This window comes from Gorilla gorilla, chromosome 10, assembly GCF_029281585.2.
Source record: "Gorilla gorilla gorilla isolate KB3781 chromosome 10, NHGRI_mGorGor1-v2.1_pri, whole genome shotgun sequence".
In the NCBI taxonomy this organism is placed as follows: Eukaryota; Metazoa; Chordata; class Mammalia; order Primates; family Hominidae; genus Gorilla; species Gorilla gorilla.
In genome coordinates, this window is record NC_073234.2 from 64,722,099 (window position 1) to 64,742,696 (window position 20,598).

Sequence of the window (20,598 nt, forward strand, 5' to 3'; positions counted from 1 at the left end):
ACCACTTTGTAATGTGTGCGTTCCACTCACAGAGTTTAACCTTTCTTTTCATAGAGCAGTTTGGAAACACTCTGTTTGCAAAGTCTGCAAGTGGATATTTGGACCTCTATGAGGATTTCGTTGGAAACGGGATTTCTTCATCTAATGCTAGACAGAAGAATTCTCAGTAACTTCTTTGTTTTGCGTGTGTACAACTCACAGAGTTGAACGTTCCTTTAGACAGGGCAGATTTGAAACCCTCTTTTTGTGGAATGTGCAAGTGGAGATTTCACCCGATTTGGGACCAACGGTAGATAAGGAAATATCTTCATATAAAAACTACAGAGAATCAATCTCAGAAACCACTTTGTGATGTGTGCGTTCCACTCACAGAGTTTAACCTTTCTTTTCATAGAGCAGTTTGGAAACACTCTGTTTGCAAAGTCTGCATGTGGATAATTGGACCTCTTTGAGGATTTCGTTGGAAACGGGATTTCTTCATTTAATGCTAGACAGAAGAATTCTCAGTAACTTCTTTGTTTTGAGTGTGTACAACTCACAGAGTTGAACCTTCCTTTAGACATAGCAGATTAGAAACCCTCTTTTTGTGGAATTTGCAAGTGGAGATTTCACCCGATTTGGGGCCAACGGTACAAAAGGAAATATCTTCGTATAAAAACTAGAGAGAATCATTTTCAGAAACCACTTTGTGGTTTTTGCATTCCACTCACAGAGTTTAACTTTTCTTTTCATTGAGCAGTTTGGAAACACTCTGTTAGTAAAGTCTGCAAGTGGATATTTTGACCTCTTTGAGGATTTCGTTGGAAACGGGATTTCTTCATCTAATGCTAGACAGAAGAATTATCAGTAACTTCTTTGTTTTGCGTGTGTACAACTCACTGAGTTGAACTTTCTTTTAGAGAGAGCAAATTGGAAACCCTCTTTTTGTGGAATTTGCATGTAGACATTTCACCCGATTTGGGGCCAACGGTAGAAAAGGAAATATCTTTGTTTAAAAACTACAGAGAATCACTTTCAGAAACCACTCTGTGATGTGTGCGTTCCACTCACAGAGTTTAACGTTTCTTTTCATAGAGCAGTTTGGAAACACTCTGTTTGTAAAGTGTGCAAGTGGATATTTGGACCTCTTTGAGGATTTGGTTGGAAACGGGTTTTCTTCGTCTAATGCTAGACAGAAGAACTCTCACTAACTTCTTAGTTTTGCGTGTGTACAACTCACAGAGTTCAACCTTCTTTTAGACAGAGCAGATTTGAAACCCTCTTTTTGTGGAATTTTCAAGTGGAGATTTAACCCGATTTGGGGTCAACGGTAGGAAAGGAAATATCTTCGTTTAAAAACTACAGAGAATCATTTTCAGAAACCACTTTGTGATGTGTGCGTTCCACTTTCAGAGTTTAACCTTTCTTTCCATAGAGCAGTTTGGAAACACTCTGTTTGCAAAGTCTGCAAGTGGATATTTGGACCTCTTTGAGGATTTCGTTGGAAACGAGAGTTCTTCATCTAATGCTAGACAGAAGAATTCTCAGTAACTCCTTTGTTTTGCGCGTGTGCAACTCACAGAGTTGAACCTTCCTTTAGACGGAGCAGATTTGAAACCCTCTTTTTGTGGAATGTGCAAGTGGAGATTTCACCCGATTTGGGGCCAACGGTACAAAAGGAAATATCTTCATATAAAAACTACAGAGAATCAATCTCAGAAACCACTTTGTGATGTGTGTGTTCCACTCACAGAGTTTAACCTTTCTTTACATACAGCAGTTTGGAAACACTCTGTTTGTAACGTCTTCCAGTGGATATTTGGACCTCTTTGAGTATATCGTTGGAAACGGGATTTCTTCATGTAATGCTAGACAGAAGAATTCTCAGTAACTTCTTTGTTTTGCGTGTGTACAACTCACAGAGTTGAACCTTCCTTTAGACAGAGGAGATTTGAAACCCTCTTTTTGTGGAATTTGCAAGTCGAGATTTCACCCGATTTGGGGCCAACGGTAGAAAAGGAAATATCTTCATATAAAAACTAGAGAGAATCATTTTCAGAAACCACTTTGTGATGTGTGCGTTCCACTCACAGAGTTTAACATTTCTTTTCATAGAGCAGTTTGGAAACACTCTGTTTGTAAAGTCTGCAAGTGGATATTTGGACCTGTTTGAGGATTTCGTTGGAAACGGGATTTCTTCATCTAATGCTAGCCAGAAGAATTCTCAGTAACTTCTTTGTTTTGTGTGTGTACAACTCACAGAGTTGAACCTTTCTTTAGGAAGAGCAGATTTGAAACGCTCTTTTTATGGAATTTGAAAGTGGAAATTTCACCAGATTAGGGGCCAACGGTAGAAAAGGAAATATCTTCGTATAAAAACTACAGAGAATCATTTTCAGAAACCACTTTGTGATGTGTGCGTTCCACTCACAGAGTTTAACTTTTCTTTTCATAGAGCAGTTTGGAAACACTCTGTTTGTAAAGTCTGCATGTGTATATTTGGGCGTCTGAGGATTTCGTTGGAAAAGGGATTTCTTCATCTAATGCTAGACAGAAGAATTCTCAGTAACTTCTTTGGGTTGAGTGTGTACAACTCACAGAGGTGAACCTTCCTTTAGACAGAGCAGATTTGAGACCCTCTTTTTGTGGAATTTGCAAGTGGAGATTTCACCCGATTTGGGGCCAACGGTAGAAAAGGAAATATCTTCGTATAAAAACTACAGAGAATCATTCTCAGAAACCACTTTGTATTGTGTGCATTCCACTAACAGAGTTTAACCTTTCTTTTCATAGAGCCGTTTGGAAACACTCTGTTTGTAATGTCTGCAAGTGGATATTTGGACCTCTTTGAGGATTTCGTTGGAAACGGGATTTCTTCATCTAATGCTAGACAGAAGAATTCTCAGTAACTTCTTTGTTCTGCGTGTGTACTACTCACAGAGATGAATCTTCCTTTAGATAGAGCAGATTTGAAACCCTCTTTTTGTGGAATTTGCAAGTGGACATTTCAAGCGCTTTTGTTAAAATGGTAGAAAAGGAAATATCTTCGTATAAAAACTACAGAGAATCATTCTCAGAATCCACTTTATGGTTTGTGCGTTCCAATCATAGAGTTTAACCTTTCTTTTCATAGAGCAGTTTGGAAACACTCTGTTTCTAAAGGCTGCAAGTGGATATTTGGACCTCTGAGGATTTCGTTGGACACGGGATTTCTTCATCTAATGCTAGACAGAAGAATTCTCAGTAACGTCTTCTGGTTGTGAGTGTTCAACCCAAAGAGTTGAACCTTTCTTTAGGAGGAGCAGATTTGAAACCCTCTCTTTGTGGAATTTGCAAGTGGAGATTTCACCCGATTTGGGGCCAACGGTAGAAAAGGAAATATCTTCGTATGAAAACTAGAGAGAATCATTTTCAGAAACCACTTTGTGATGTGTGCGTTCCACTAACAGAGTTTAACCTTTCTTTTCATAGAGCAGTTTGGAAACAATCTGTTTGCAAAGTCTGCAAGTGGATATTGGGACCTCTTTGAGGATTTCGTTGGAAACGGGAGTTCTTCATCTAATGCTAGACAGAAGATTTCTCAGTAACTTCTTTGTTTTGCCTGTGTCCAACTCACAGAGTTGAACCTTCCTTTAGGAAGAGCAGATTTGAAACCCTCTTTTGTTGGAATTTGCAAGTGGACATTTCAAGCGCTTGGTGCCAACGGTAGAAAAGGAAATATCTTCATATAATAAGTACAGAGAATAATTTTCAGAAACCACTTTGTGATGTGTGCGTTACACTCACAGAGTTTAACCTTTCTTTTCATAGAGCAGTTTGGAAACACTCTCTTTGTAAAGGCTGCAAGTGGATATTTGGACCTCTTTGAGGATTTCCTTGGAAACGGGATTTCTACATCTAATGCTAGACAGAAGAATTCTCAGTAACTTCTTTGTTTTGTGTATGTACAACTCACAGAGTGGAACCTTCCTTTAGACAGAGCAGATTTGAAACCCTCTTTTTGTGGAATTGGCAAGTGGAGATATCAAGCACTTTGGGGACAACGGTAGAAAAGGAAATATCTTCGTTTAAAAACTACAGAGATTCATTTTCAGAAACCACTTTGTGATGTGTGCGTTCCACTCTCAGAGTTTAACATTTCTTTTCATAGAGCAGTTTGGAAACACTTTGTTTGCAAAGTCTGCAAGTGGATATTTGGACGTCTTTGAGGATTTCATTGGAAACGAGAGTTCTACATCTAATGCTAGACAGAAGAATTCTCAGTAACTTCTTTGTTTTGCGTGTGGACAACTCACAGAGTGGAACCTTCCTTTAGACAGAGCAGATTTGAAACCCTCTTTTTGTGGAATTTGCAAGTGGAGATTTCACCCGATTTGATGCCAACGGGAGAAAAGGAAATATCTTCGTTTAAAAACTACAGAGAATCATTTTCAGAAACCACTTTGTGATGTGTGCATTCCACTCACAGAGTTTAACCTTTCTTTTCATAGAGCAGTTTGGAAACACTCTGTTTGTAAAGTCTGCAAGTGGATATTTGGACCTCTTTGAGGATTTTGTTGGAAACGGGATTTCTTCATCTAATGCTAGACAGAAGAATTCTCAGTAACTTCTTTGTTTTGCGTGTGTACAACTCACAGAGTTGAACCGTCCTTTAGGAAGAGCAGATTGGAAACCCTCTTTTTGTGTAATTTGCAACTGGAGATTTCAAGCACTTTGGGGACAACGGTAGAAAAGGAAATATCTTCGTATAAAAACTACAGAGAATCATTATCAGAAACCACTTTGTGACGAGTGCGTTCCACTCACAGAGTTTAACCTTTCTTTTCATAGAGCAGTTTGGAAACACTCTGTTTGTAAAGTCTGCAAGTGGATATTTGGACCTCTTTGAGTATTTCTTTGGAAAAGCGATTTCTACATCTAATGCTAGACAGAAGAATTCTCAGTAACTTCTTTGTTTTGCGTGTGTACAACTCACAGAGTTGAACCTTCCTTTAGACAGAGCAGATTTGAAACCCTCTTTTTGTGGAATTTGCAAGTGTAGATTTCAAGCTCTTTGGGGCCAACGGTAGAAAAGGAAATATCTTTGTATAAAAAGTACAGAGAATCATTCTCAGAAAACGCTTTGTGATGTGTGCGTTCCACTCACAGAGTTTAACCATTCTTTTCATAGAGCAGTTTGGAAACACTCTGTTTGTAAAGTCTGCAAGTGGATATTTGGACCTCTTTGAGGATTTTGTTGGAAAGGGGATTTCTTCATCTAATGCTAGACAGAAGAATTCTCAGTAACTTATTTGTTTCTCGTGTGTACAACTCACAGAGTTGAACCTTCCTTTAGAAAGAACAGATTTGAAACCCTCTTTTTGTGGAATTTGCAAGTGGAGATTTCACCCGACTTGGGGCCAACGGCAGAAAAGGAGATATCTTCGTATAAAAAGTACAGAGAATCATTCTCAGAAACCACTTGTGATGTGTGCGTTCCCCTCACAGAGTTTAACCTTTCTTTTCAAAGAGCACTTTGGAAACACTCTGTTTGTAAAGTCAGCAAGTGGATATTTGGACCTCTTTGAGGATTTCGTTGGAAACAGGAATTCTTCATCTAATGCTACACAGAAGAATTCTGAGTATCTTCTTTGTTTTGCGTGTGTACAACTCACAGAGTTGAACCTTCTTTTAGAGAGAGCAAATTGGAAACCCTCTTTTTGTGGAATTTGCATGTAGAGATTTCACCCGATTTGGGGCCAACGGTAGAAAAGGAAATACCTTTGTTTAAAAACTACAGAGAATCACTTTCAGAAACCACTTTGTGATGTGTGCGTTCCACTCACAGAGTTTAACCTTTCTTTTCATAGAGCACTTTGGAAACATTCTGTTTGTAAAGTCTGCAAGTCGATATTTGGACCTCTTTGAGGATTTCGTTATAAACGAGATTTCTTCATCTAATGCTAGACAGAAGAATTCTCAGTAACTTCTTTGGGTTGCGTGTGTTCAACTCACAGTGTTGAACCTTTCCTTAGGAAGAGCAGATTTGAAACCCTCTTTTTGTGGAATTTGCCAGTAGAGATTTCACCCGATTTGGGGCCAACGGTAGAAAAGGAAATATCTTCGTATAAAAATTAGAGAGAATCGTTTTTAGAAACCACTTTGTGATGTGTGCGTTCCACTCAGAGTTTAACCTTTCTTTTCATAGAGCAGTTTGGAAACACTCTGTTTGTAAAGTCTGCAAGTGGATATTTGGAACTCTTTGAGGATTTCGTTGGAAACGGGATTTCTTCATCTAATGCTAGACAGAAGAATTCTCAGTAACTTCTTTGTTTTGCGTGTGTACAACTCACAGAGTTGAACCTTCCTTTAGACAGGGCAGATTTGAAACCCTCTTTTTGTGGAATGTGCAAGTGGAGATTTCACCCGATTTGGGACCAACGGTAGATAAGGAAATATCTTCATATAAAAACTACAGAGAATCAATCTCAGAAACCACTTTGTGATGTGTGCGTTCCACTCACAGAGTTTAACCTTTCTTTTCATAGAGCAGTTTGGAAACACTCTGTTTGTAAAGTCTGCATGTGGATAATTGGACCTCTTTGAGGATTTCGTTGGAAACGGGATTTCTTCATCTAATGCTAGACAGAAGAATTCTCAGTAACTTCCTTGTTTTGCGTGTGTACAACTCACAGAGTTGAACCTTCCTTTAGACATAGCAGATTTGAAACCCTCTTTTTGTGGAATTTGCAAGTGGAGATTTCACCCGATTTGGGGCCAACGGTAGAAAAGGAAATATCTTCGTATAAAAACTAGAGAGAATCATTTTCAGAAACCACTTAGTGGTTTTTGCATTCCACTCACAGAGTTTAACTTTTCTTTTCATTGAGCAGTTTGGAAACACTCTGTTTGTAAAGTCTGCAAGTGGATATTTTGACCTCTTTGAGGATTTCGTTGGAAACGGGATTTCTTCATCTAATGCTAGACAGAAGAATTATCAGTAACTTCTTTCTTTTCCGTGTGTACAACTTACAGAGTTGAACCTTACTTTAGACATAGCAGATTTGAAACCCTCTTTTTGTGGAATTTGCAAGTGGAGATTTCACCCGATTTGGGGCCAACGGTAGAAAAGGAAATATCTTCGTATAAAAACTACAGAGAATCATTCTCAGAAACCACTTGGTGATGTGTGCGTTCCACTCACAGAGTTTAAGCTTTCTTTTCATAGAGCAGTTTGGAAACGCTCTGTTTGTAAAGGCTGCAAGTGGATATTTAGACCTCTTTGAGGATGTCATTGTAAACGGAATTTTTTCATGTAATGCTAGACAGAAGAATTCTCAGTAACTTCTTTTGGTTGCGTGTGTTCAACTCACAGAGTTGAACCTTTCTTTAGGAAGAGCAGATTTGAAACGCTCTTTTTATGGAATGTGCAAGTGGAAATTTCACCAGATTAGCGGCCAACGGTAGAAAAGGAAATATCTTCGTATAAAAACTAGAGAGAATCATTTTCAGAAACCACTTTGTGATGTGTGCGTTCCACTGACAGAGTTTAACCTTTCTTTTCATAGAGCAGTTTGGAAACACTCTGTTTGTAAAGTCTGCAAGTGGATATTTGGACCTCTTTGAGGATTTTGTTGGAAACGGGATTTCTTCATCTAATGCTAGACAGAAGAATTCTCAGTAACTTATTTGTTTCTCGTGTGTACAACTCACAGAGTTGAACCTTCCTTTAGAAAGAACAGATTTGAAACCCTCTTTTTGTGGAATTTGCAAGTGGAGATTTCACCCGACTTGGGGCCAATGGCAGAAAAGGAGATATCTTCGTATAAAAAGTTCAGAGAATCATTCTCAGAAACCACTTGTGATGTGTGCGTTCCCCTCACAGAGTTTAACCTTTCTTTTCAAAGAGCACTTTGGAAACACTCTGTTTGTAAAGTCTGCAAGTGGATATTTGGACCTCTTTGACGATTTCGTTGGAAACAGGATTTCTTCATCTAATGCTAGACAGAAGAATTCTGAGTATCTTCTTTGTTTTGCGTGTGTACAACTCACACAGTTGAACCTTCTTTTAGAGAGAGCAAATTGGAAACCCTCTTTTTGTGGAATTTGCATGTAGAGATTTCACCCGATTTGGGGCCAACGGTAGAAAAGGAAATATCTTTGTTTAAAAACTACAGAGAATCACTTTCAGAAACCACTTTGTTATGTGTGCGTTCCACTCACAGAGCTTAACCTTTCTTTTCATAGAGCACTTTGGAAACATTCTGTTTGTAAAGTCTGCAAGTCGATATTTGGACCTCTTTGAGGATTTCGTTGGAAACGAGATTTCTTCATCTAATGCTAGACAGAAGAATTCTCAGTAACTTCTTTGGGTTGCGTGTGTTCATCTCACAGTGTTGAACCTTTCCTTAGGAAGAGCAGATTTGAAACCCTCTTTTTGTGGAATTTGCAATAGAGATTTCACCCGATTTGGGGCCAACGGTAGAAAAGGAAATATCTTCGTATAAAAATTAGAGAGAATCGTTTTTAGAAACCACTTTGTGATGTGTGCGTTCCACTCAGAGTTTAACCTTTCTTTTCATAGAGCAGTTTGGAAACACTCTGTTTGTAAAGTCTGCAAGTGGATATTTGGAACTCTTTGAGGATTTCGTTGGAAACGGGATTTCTTCATCTAATGCTAGACAGAAGAATTCTCAGTAACTTCTTTGTTTTGAGTGTGTACAACTCACAGAGTTGAACCTTCCTTTAGACAGAGCAGATTTGAAACCCTCTTTTTGTGGAATTTGCAAGTGGAGATTTCAAGCGCTTTGGGGCCAACGGTAGAAAAGGAAATATCTTCGTTTAAAACTACAGAGAATCATTTTCAGAAACCACTTTGTAATGTGTGCGTTCCACTCACAGAGTTTAACCTTTCTTTTCATAGAGCAGTTTGGAAACACTCTGTTTGCAAAGTCTGCAAGTGGATATTTGGACCTCTATGAGGATTTCGTTGGAAACGGGATTTCTTCATCTAATGCTAGACAGAAGAATTCTCAGTAACTTCTTTGTTTTGCGTGTGTACAACTCACAGAGTTGAACGTTCCTTTAGACAGGGCAGATTTGAAACCCTCTTTTTGTGGAATGTGCAAGTGGAGATTTCACCCGATTTGGGACCAACGGTAGATAAGGAAATATCTTCATATAAAAACTACAGAGAATCAATCTCAGAAACCACTTTGTGATGTGTGCGTTCCACTCACAGAGTTTAACCTTTCTTTTCATAGAGCAGTTTGGAAACACTCTGTTTGCAAAGTCTGCATGTGGATAATTGGACCTCTTTGAGGATTTCGTTGGAAACGGGATTTCTTCATCTAATGGTAGACAGAAGAATTCTCAGTAACTTCTTTGTTTTGCGTGTGTACAACTCACAGAGTTGAACCTTCCTTTAGACATAGCAGATTAGAAACCCTCTTTTTGTGGAATTTGCAAGTGGAGATTTCACCCGATTTGGGGCCAACGGTAGAAAAGGAAATATCTTCGTATAAAAACTAGAGAGAGTCATTTTCAGAAACCACTTTGTGGTTTTTGCATTCCACTCACAGAGTTTAACTTTTCTTTTCATTGAGCAGTTTGGAAACACTCTGTTTGTAAAGTCTGCAAGTGGATATTTTGACTTCTTTGAGGATTTCGTTGGAAACGGGATTTCTTCATCTAATGCTAGACAGAAGAATTATCAGTAACTTCTTTGTTTTGCGTGTGTACAACTCACAGAGTTGAACCTTCTTTTAGAGAGAGCAAATTGGAAACCCTCTTTTTGTGGAATTTGCATGTAGAGATTTCACCCGATTTGGGGCCAACGGTAGAAAAGGAAATATCTTTGTTTAAAAACTACAGAGAATCATTTTCAGAAACCACTTTGTGAAGTGTGCGTTCCACTCACAGAGTTTAACCTTTCTTTTCATAGAGCAGTTTGGAAACACTCTGTTTGTAAAGTGTGCAAGTGGATATTTGGACCTCTTTGAGGATTTGGTTGGAAACGGGTTTTCTTCGTCTAATGCTAGACAGAAGAACTCTCACTAACTTCTTAGTTTTGCGTGTGTACAACTCACAGAGTTCAACCTTCTTTTAGACAGAGCAGATTTGAAACCCTCTTTTTGTGGAATTTTCAAGTGGAGATTTCACCCGATTTGGGGCCAACGGTAGAAAAGGAAATATCTTCGTTTAAAAACTACAGAGAATCATTTTCAGAAACCACTTTGTGATGTGTGCATTCCACTCTCAGAGTTTCACCTTTCTTTCCATAGAGCAGTTTGGAAACACTCTGTTTGCAAAGTCTGCAAGTGGATATTTGGACCTCTTTGAGGATTTCGTTGGAAACGAGAGTTCTTCATCTAATGCTAGACAGAAGAATTCTCAGTAACTCCTTTGTTTTGCGTGTGTGCAAATCACAGAGTTGAACCTTCCTTTAGACGGAGCAGATTTGAAACCCTCTTTTTGTGGAATGTGCAAGTGGAGATTTCACCCGATTTGGGGCCAACGGTACAAAAGGAAATATCTTCATATAAAAACTACAGAGAATCAATCTCAGAAACCACTTTGTGATGTGTGTGTTCCACTCACAGAGTTTAACCTTTCTTTACATACAGCAGTTTGGAAACACTCTCTTTGTAACGTCTTCCAGTGGATATTTGGACCTCTTTGAGTATATCGTTGGAAACGGGATTTCTTCATGTAATGCTAGACAGAAGAATTCTCAGTAACTTCTTTGTTTTGCGTGTGTACAACTCACAGAGTTGAACCTTCCTTTAGACAGAGCAGATTTGAAACCCTCTTTTTGTGGAATTTGCAAGTCGAGATTTCACCCGATTTGGGGCCAACGGTAGAAAAGGAAATATCTTCGTATAAAAACTAGAGAGAATCATTTTCAGAAACCACTTTGTGATGTGTGCGTTCCACTCACAGAGTTTAACATTTCTTTTCATAGAGCAGTTTGGAAACACTCTGTTTGTAAAGTCTGCAAGTGGATATTTGGACCTGTTTGAGGATTTCATTGGAAACGGGATTTCTTCATCTAATGCTAGCCAGAAGAATTCTCAGTAACTTCTTTGTTTTGTGTGTGTACAACTCACAGAGTTGAACCTTTCTTTAGGAAGAGCAGATTTGAAACGCTCTTTTTATGGAATTTGCAAGTGGAAATTTCACCAGATTAGGGGCCAATGGTAGAAAAGGAAATATCTTCGTATAAAAACTACAGAGAATCATTTTCAGAAACCACTTTGTGATGTGTGCGTTCCACTCACAGAGTTTAACTTTTCTTTTCATAGATCAGTTTGGAAACACTCTGTTTGTAAAGTCTGCAAGTGTATATTTGGGCGTCTGAGGATTTTGTTGGAAAAGGGATTTCTTCATCTAATGCTAGACAGAAGAATTCTCAGTAACTTCTTTGGGTTGAGTGTGTACAACTCACAGAGGTGAACCTTCCTTTAGACAGAGCAGATTTGAGACCCTCTTTTTGTGGAATTTGCAAGTGGAGATTTCACCCGATTTGGGGCCAACGGTAGAAAAGGAAATATCTTCGTATAAAAACTATAGAGAATCATTCTCAGAAACCACTTTGTATTGTGTGCGTTCCACTAACAGAGTTTAACTTTTCTTTTCATAGAGCAGTTTGGAAACACTCTGTTTGTAATGTCTGCAAGTGGATATTTGGACCTCTTTGAGGATTTAGTAGGAAACGGGATTTCTTCATCTAATGCTAGACAGAAGAATTCTCAGTAACTTCTTTGTTTTGCGTGTGTACTACTCACAGAGATGAATCTTCCTTTAGATAGAGCAGATTTGAAACCCTCTTTTTGTGGAATTTGCAAGTGGACATTTCAAGCGCTTTTGTTAAAACGATAGAAAAGGAAATATCTTCGTATAAAAACTACAGAGAATCATTCTCAGAATCCACTTTATGGTTTGTGCGTTCCAATCATAGAGTTTAACCTTTCTTTTCATAGAGCAGTTTGGAAACACTCTGTTTCTAAAGGCTGCAAGTGGATATTCGGACCTCTGAGGATTTCGTTGGACACGGGATTTCTTCAACTAATGCTAGACAGAAGAATTCTCAGTAACGTCTTCTGGTTGTGAGTGTTCAACCCAAAGAGTTGAACCTTTCTTTAGGAGGAGCAGATTTGAAACCCTCTCTTTGTGGAATTTGCAAGTGGAGATTTCACCCGATTTGGGGCCAACGGTAGAAAAGGAAATATCTTCGTTTGAAAACTAGAGAGAATCATTTTCAGAAACCACTTTGTGATGTGTGCGTTCCACTGACAGAGTTTAACCTTTCTTTTCATAGAGCAGTTTGGAAACACTCTGTTTGCAAAGTCTGCAAGTGGATATTGGGACCTCTTTGAGGTTTTCGTAGGAAACGGGAGTTCTTCATCTAATGCTAGACAGAAGAATTGTCGGTAACTTCTTTGTTTTGCGTGTGTACAACTCACAGAGTTGAACCTTCCTTTAGACAGAGCAGATTTGAAACCCTCTTTTTGAGGAATGTGCAAGTGGAGATTTTACACGATTTGGGGCCAACGGTTGAAAAGGAAATATCTTCATTTAAAAACTACAGAGAATCAATCTCAGAAACCACTTTGTGATCTGTGCGTTCCACTCACAGAGTTTAACCTTTCTTTTCATAGAGCAGTTTGGAAACTCTCTGTTTGTAAAGTCTGCAAGTGGATATTTGGACCTCTTTGAGGATTTTGTTGTAAACGGGATTTCTTCATCTAATGCTAGACAGAAGAATTCTCAGTAACTTCTTTGGGTTGCGTGTGTTCAACTCACAGAGTTGAACCTTTCTTTAGGAAGAGCATATTTGACAACCACTTTTTGTGGAATTTGCAAGTGGACATTTGAAGTGCTTGGGGCCAACGGTAGAAAAGGAAATATCTTCGTATAAAAACTAGAGAGAAAAATTTTCAGAAACCACTTTGTGATGTGTGCGTCCAACTCACAGAGTTTAACCTTTCTTTTCATAGAGCACTTGGAAACACTCTGTTTGTAAAGGCTGCAAATGGATATTTGGACCTCTTTGAGGATTTCGTTGGAAACGGGATTTCTTCAACTAATGCTAGACAGAAGAATTCTCAGTAACGTCTTCGGGTTTTATGTGTTCAACCCAAAGAGTTGAAACTTTTTTTAGGAAGAGCAGATATGAAACCCTCTTTTTGTGGAATTTGCAAGTGGAGATTTCACCCGATTTGTGGCCAACGGAAGAAAAGGAAATATCTTCGTATGAAAACCAGAGAGAATCATTTTCAGAAACCACATTGTGATGTGTGCCTTCCACTCACAGAGTTTAACCTTTCTTTTCATAGAGCAGTTTGGGAACACTCTGTTTGTAAAGTCTGCAAGTGGATATTTGGACCTCTTTGAGGATTTCGTTGGAAATGGGAATTCTTCATCTAATGATAGACAGAAGAATTCTCAGTAACTTCTTTGTTTTGTGTGTGTTCAACTCACAGAGTTGAACCTTCCTTTAGACAGAGCATATTTGAAACCCTCTTTTTGTGGAATTTGCAAGTGGAGATTTCAAGCGCTTTGGGGCCAACGGTAGAAAAGGAAATATCTTCGTATAAAAAGTACAGAGAATCATTTTCAGAAACCACTTTGTGATGTGTGCGTTCCACTCACAGAGTTTAACCTTTCTTTTCATACAGCAGTTTGGAAACACTCTGTTTGCAAAGTCTGCAAGTGGATATTTGGACCTCTTTGAGGATTTCGTTGGAAACGGGATTTCTTCATGTAATGCTAGACAGAAGAATTCTCAGTAACTTCTTTGTTTTGCGTGTGTACAACTCACAGAGTTGAACCTTCCTTTAGACAGAGCAGATTTGAAACCCTCTTTTTGTGCAATTTGCAAGCGGATATTTCACCCGATTTGGGGCCAACGGTAGAAAAGGAAATATCTTCGTTTAAAAAGTACAGAGAATCATTCTCAGAAACCACTTTGTGATGTGTGCGTTCCGCTCACAGAGTTTAACCTTTCTTTTCATAGAGCAGTTTGGAAACGCTCTGCTTGTAAAGTCGGCAAGTGGATATTTGGACCTCTTTGAGGATGTCGTTGGAAACAGGATTTCTTCATCTAATGCTAGACAGAACTTTTTTGGGTTGCGTGTGTTCAACTCAGAGAGTTGAACCTTTCTTTAGGAAAAGCAGATTTGAAGCGCTCTTTTTGTGGAATTTGCAAGTAGAGATTTCACCTGAATTGGGGCCAGCGGTAGAAAAGGAAATATCTTCGTATAAAAACTAGAGAGAATCATTTTCAGAAACCACTTTGTGATGTGTGCATTCCACTCACAGAGTTTAACCTTTCTTTTCATAGAGCACTTTGGAAACAGTTTGTTTTTAAAGTCTGCAAGTGGATATTTGTACCTCTTTGAGGATTTCGTTGGAAATGGGATTTCTTCATCTAATGCTAGACAGAAGATTTCTCAGTAACTTCTTTGTTTTGCCTGTGTACAACTCACAGAGTTGAACCTTCCTTTAGGAAGAGCAGATTTGAAACCCTCTTTTGTTGGAATTTGCAAGTGGACATTTCAAGCGCTTGGGGCCAACGGTAGAAAAGGAAATATCCTCATGTAATAAGTACAGAGAATAATTTTCAGAAACCACTTTGTGATGTGTGCGTTACACTCAACGAGTTTAACTTTTCTTTTCATAGAGCAGTTTGGAAACACTCTCTTTGTAAAGGCTGCAAGTGGATATTTGGACCTCTTTGAGGATTTCGTTGGAAACGGGATTTCTACATCTAATGCTAGACAGAAGAATTCTCAGTAACTTCTTTGTTTTGCGTGTGTACAACTCACAGAGTTGAACCTTCCTTTAGACAGAGCAAATATGAAACCATCTTTTTGTGGAATTTGCAAGTGGAGATTTCACCCGATTTGATGCCAACGGGAGAAAAGGAAATATCTTCGTTTAAAAACTACAGAGAATCATATTCAGAAACCACTTTGTGATGTGTGCATTCCACTCAAGGAGTTTAACCTTTCTTTTCATAGAGCAGTTTGGAAACACTCTGTTTGCAAAGTCTGCAAGTGGATATTGGGACCTCTTTGAGGTTTTCGTAGGAAACGGGAGTTCTTCATCTAATGCTAGACAGAAGAATTGTCGGTAACTTCTTTGTTTTGCGTGTGTACAACTCACAGAGTTGAACCTTCCTTTAGACAGAGCAGATTTGAAACCCTCTTTTTGTGTAATTTGCAACTGGAGATTTCAAGCACTTTGGGGACAACGGTAGAAAAGGAAATATCTTCATATAAAAACTACAGAGAATCATTTTCAGAAACCTCTTTGTGATGTGTGCGTTCCACTCACAGAGTTTAACCTTTCTTTTCATAGAGCAGTTTGGAAACACTCTGTTTGTAAAGTCTGCAAGTGGATAGTTGGACCTCTTTGAGGATTTCGTTGGAAACGGGATTTCTTCATCTAATGCTAGACAGAAGAATTCTCTGTAACTTCTTTGTTTTGCGTGTGTACAACTCACAGATTTGAACCTTCCTTTAGACAGAGCAGATTTGAAACCCTCTTTTTGTGGAATTTGCAAGTGGACATTTCACCTGATTTGGGGCCAACCGTAGAAAAGGAAATATCTTCGTATAAAAACTAGAGAGAATCATTTTCAGAAACCACTTTGTGATGTGTGCGTTCCACTCACAGAGTTTAACCTTTCTTTTCATAGAGCACTTTGGAAACACTCTGTTTGTAAAGTCTGCAAGTGGATATTTGGACCTCTTTGAGGATTTCGTTGGAAACGGGTTTTCTTCGTCTAATGCTAGACAGAAGAACTCTCACTAACTTCTTAGTTTTGCGTGTGTACAACTCACAGAGTTCAACCTTCTTTTAGACAGAGCAGATTTGAAACCCTCTTTTTGTGGAATTTTCAAGTGGAGATTTCACCCGATTTGGGGCCAACGGTAGAAAAGGAAATATCTTCGTTTAAAAACTACAGAGAATCATTTTCAGAAACCACTTTGTGATGTGTGCATTCCACTCTCAGAGTTTAACCTTTCTTTCCATAGAGCAGTTTGGAAACACTCTGTTTGCAAAGTCTGCAAGTGGATATTTGGACCTCTTTGAGGATTTCGTTGGAAACGAGAGTTCTTCATCTAATGCTAGACAGAAGAATTCTCAGTAACTCCTTTGTTTTGCGTGTGTGCAACTCACAGAGTTGAACCTTCCTTTAGACGGAGCAGATTTGAAACCCTCTTTTTGTGGAATGTGCAAGTGGAGATTTCACCCGATTTGGGGCCAACGGTACAAAAGGAAATATCTTCATATAAAAACTATAGAGAATCATTCTCAGAAACCACTTTGTATTGTGTGCGTTCCACTCACAGAGTTTAACTTTTCTTTTCATAGAGCAGTTTGGAAACACTCTGTTTGTAATGTCTGCAAGTGGATATTTGGACCTCTTTGAGGATTTAGTTGGAAACGGGATTTCTTCATCTAATGCTAGACAGAAGAATTCTCAGTAACTTCTTTGTTTTGCGTGTGTACTACTCACAGAGATGAATCTTCCTTTAGATAGAGCAGATTTGAAACCCTCTTTTTGTGGAATTTGCAAGTGGACATTTCAAGCGCTTTTGTTAAAACGGTAGAAAAGGAAATATCTTCGTATAAAAACTACAGAGAATCATTCTCAGAATCCACTTTATGGTTTGTGCGTTCCAATCATAGAGTTTAACCTTTCTTTTCATAGAGCAGTTTGGAAACACTCTGTTTCTAAAGGCTGCAAGTGGATATTCGGACCTCTGAGGATTTCGTTGGACACGGGATTTCTTCAACTAATGCTAGACAGAAGAATTCTCAGTAACGTCTTCTGGTTGTGAGTGTTCAACCCAAAGAGTTGAACCTTTCTTTAGGAGGAGCAGATTTGAAACCCTCTCTTTGTGGAATTTGCAAGCGGATATTTCACCCGATTTGGGGCCAACGGTAGAAAAGGAAATATCTTCGTTTAAAAAGTACAGAGAATCATTCTCAGAAACCACTTTGTGATGTGTGCGTTCCGCTCACAGAGTTTAACCTTTCTTTTCATAGAGCAGTTTGGAAACGCTCTGCTTGTAAAGTCGGCAAGTGGATATTTGGACCTCTTTGAGGATGTCGTTGGAAACAGGATTTCTTCATCTAATGCTAGACAGAACTTTTTTGGGTTGCGTGTGTTCAACTCAGAGAGTTGAACCTTTCTTTAGGAAAAGCAGATTTGAAGCGCTCTTTTTGTGGAATTTGCAAGTAGAGATTTCACCTGAATTGGGGCCAGCGGTAGAAAAGGAAATATCTTCGTATAAAAACTAGAGAGAATCATTTTCAGAAACCACTTTGTGATGTGTGCATTCCACTCACAGAGTTTAACCTTTCTTTTCATAGAGCACTTTGGAAACAGTTTGTTTTTAAAGTCTGCAAGTGGATATTTGTACCTCTTTGAGGATTTCGTTGGAAATGGGATTTCTTCATCTAATGCTAGACAGAAGATTTCTCAGTAACTTCTTTGTTTTGCCTGTGTACAACTCACAGAGTTGAACCTTCCTTTAGGAAGAGCAGATTTGAAACCCTCTTTTGTTGGAATTTGCAAGTGGACATTTCAAGCGCTTGGGGCCAACGGTAGAAAAGGAAATATCCTCATGTAATAAGTACAGAGAATAATTTTCAGAAACCACTTTGTGATGTGTGCGTTACACTCAACGAGTTTAACTTTTCTTTTCATAGAGCAGTTTGGAAACACTCTCTTTGTAAAGGCTGCAAGTGGATATTTGGACCTCTTTGAGGATTTCGTTGGAAACGGGATTTCTACATCTAATGCTAGACAGAAGAATTCTCAGTAACTTCTTTGTTTTGCGTGTGTACAACTCACAGAGTTGAACCTTCCTTTTGACAGAGCAAATATGAAACCATCTTTTTGTGGAATTTGCAAGTGGAGATTTCACCCGATTTGATGCCAACGGGAGAAAAGGAAATATCTTCGTTTAAAAACTACAGAGAATCATATTCAGAAACCACTTTGTGATGTGTGCATTCCACTCAAGGAGTTTAACCTTTCTTTTCATAGAGCAGTTTGGAAACACTCTGTTTGTAAAGTCTGCAAGTGGATATTTGGACCTCTTTGAGGATTTTGTTGGAAACGGGATTTCTTCATCTAATGCTAGACAGAAGAATTCTCAGTAACTTCTTTGTTTTGCGTGTGTACAACTCACAGAGTTGAACTTTCCTTTAGGAAGAGAAGATTGGAAACCCTCTTTTTGTGTAATTTGCAACTGGAGATTTCAAGAACTTTGGGGACAACGGTAGAAAAGGAAATATCTTCGTTTAATAACTACATAGAATCATTCTCAGAAACCACTTTGTGATGGGTGCGTTCCACTCACAGAGTTTAACCTTTCTTTTCATAGAGCAGTTTGGAAACACTCTGTTTGTAAAGTCTGCAAGTGGATATTTGGAACTCTTTGAGGATTTCTTTGGAAACGGGATTTCTTCATCTAATGCTAGACAGAAGAATTCTGAGTAACCTCTTGGGGTTGCGTGTGTTCAACTCACAGAGTTGAACCTTTCTTTAGGAAGAGCAGATTTGAAACCCTCTTTTTGTGGAATTTGGAAGTGGAGATTTCAAGCGATGTGGGGCCAACGGTAGAAAAGGAAATATCTTCATATAAAAACTACAGAGAATCATTTTCAGAAACCTCTTTGTGATGTGTGCGTTCCACTCACAGAGTTTAACCTTTCTTTTCATAGAGCAGTTTGGAAACACTCTGTTTGTAAAGTCTGCAAGTGGATAGTTGGACCTCTTTGAGGATTTCGTTGGAAACGGGATTTCTTCATCTAATGCTAGACAGAAGAATTCTCTGTAACTTCTTTGTTTTGCGTGTGTACAACTCACAGATTTGAACCTTCCTTTAGACAGAGCATATTTGAAACCCTCTTTCTGTGGAATTTGCAAGTGGAGATTTCAAGCTCTTTGGGGCCAACGGTAGAAAAGGAAATATCTTTGTATAAAAAGTACAGAGAATCATTCTCAGAAAACGCTTTGTGATGTGTGCGTTCCTCTCACAGAGTTTAACCATTCTTTTCATAGAGCAGTTTGGAAACACTCTGTTTGAAAAGTCTGCAAGTGGATATTTGGACCTCTTTGAGGATTTTGTTGGAAACGGGATTTCTTCATCTAATGCTAGACAGAAGAATTCTCAGTAACTTATTTGTTTCTCGTGTGTACAACTCACAGAGTTGAACCTTCCTTTAGAAAGAACAGATTTGAAACCCTCTTTTTGTGGAATTTGCAAGTGGAGATTTCACCCGACTTGGGGACATCGGCAGAAAAGGAGATATCTTCGTATAAAAAGTACAGAGAATCATTCTCAGAAACCACTTGTGATGTGTGCGTTCCCCTCACAGAGTTTAACCTTTCCTTTCAAAGAGCACTTTGGAAACACTCTGTTTGTAAAGTCTGCAAGTGGATATTTGGACCTCTTTGGGTATTTCGTTGGAAACGGGATTTCTTCATCTAATGCTAGACAGAAGAATTCTGAGTATCTTCTTTGTTTTGCGTGTGTACAACTCATAGAGTTGAACCTTCTTTTAGAGAGAGCAAATTGGAAACCCTCTTTTTGTGGAATTTGCATGTTGAGATTTCACCCGATTTGGGGACAAAGGTAGAAAAGGAAATATCTTTGTTTGAAAACTACAGAGAATCACTTTCAGAAACCACTTTGTGATGTGTGCGTTCCACTCACAGAGTTTAACCTTTCTTTTCATAGAGCACTTTGGAAACACTCTGTTTGTAAAGTCTGCAAGTGGATATTTGGACCTCTTTGACGATTTCATTGGAAACGGGAATTCTTCATCTAATGATAGACAGAAGAATTCTCAGTAACTTCTTTGTTTTGCATGTGTACAACTCACCGAGCTGAATATTCCTTTAGACAGGGCAGATTTGAAACCCTCTTTTTGTGGAATTTGCAAGTGGAGATTTCACCTGATTTGGGGCCAGCAGTAGAAAAGGAAATATCTTTGTATAAAAACTACAGAGAATCATTCTCAGAAACCACTTTGTGGTTTGTGCGTTCCACTCACAGAGTTTAACCTTTCTTTTCATAGAGCAGTTTGGAAACACTCTGTTTTTAAAGGCTGCAAGTGGATATTTGGACCTCTTTGAGGATTTCGTTGGAACCGGGATTTCTTCATCTAATGCTACACAGAAGAATTCTCAGTAACTTCTTCGGGTTGTGTGTGTTCAACTCAAAGAGTTGAACCTTTCTTTAGGAAGAGCAGATTTGAAACCCTCTTTTTGTGGAATTTGCAAGTGGAGATTTCAACCGATTTGGAGCCAACGGTAGTAAAGGAAATATCGTCGTATGAAAACTAGAGAGAATCATTTTCAGAAACAACTTTGTGATGTGTGCCTTCCACTCACAGAGTTTAACCTTTCTTTTCATAGAGCAGTTTGGGAACACTCTGTTTGTAAAGTCTGCAAGTGGATATTTGGACCTCTTTGAGGATTTCGTTGGAAACGGGAATTCTTCATCTAATGCTAGACAGAAGAATTCCCAGTAACTTCTTTCTTTTGCGTGTGTACAACTCACAGAGTTGAACATTCCTTTAGACAGAGCAGATTTGAAACCCTCTTTTTGT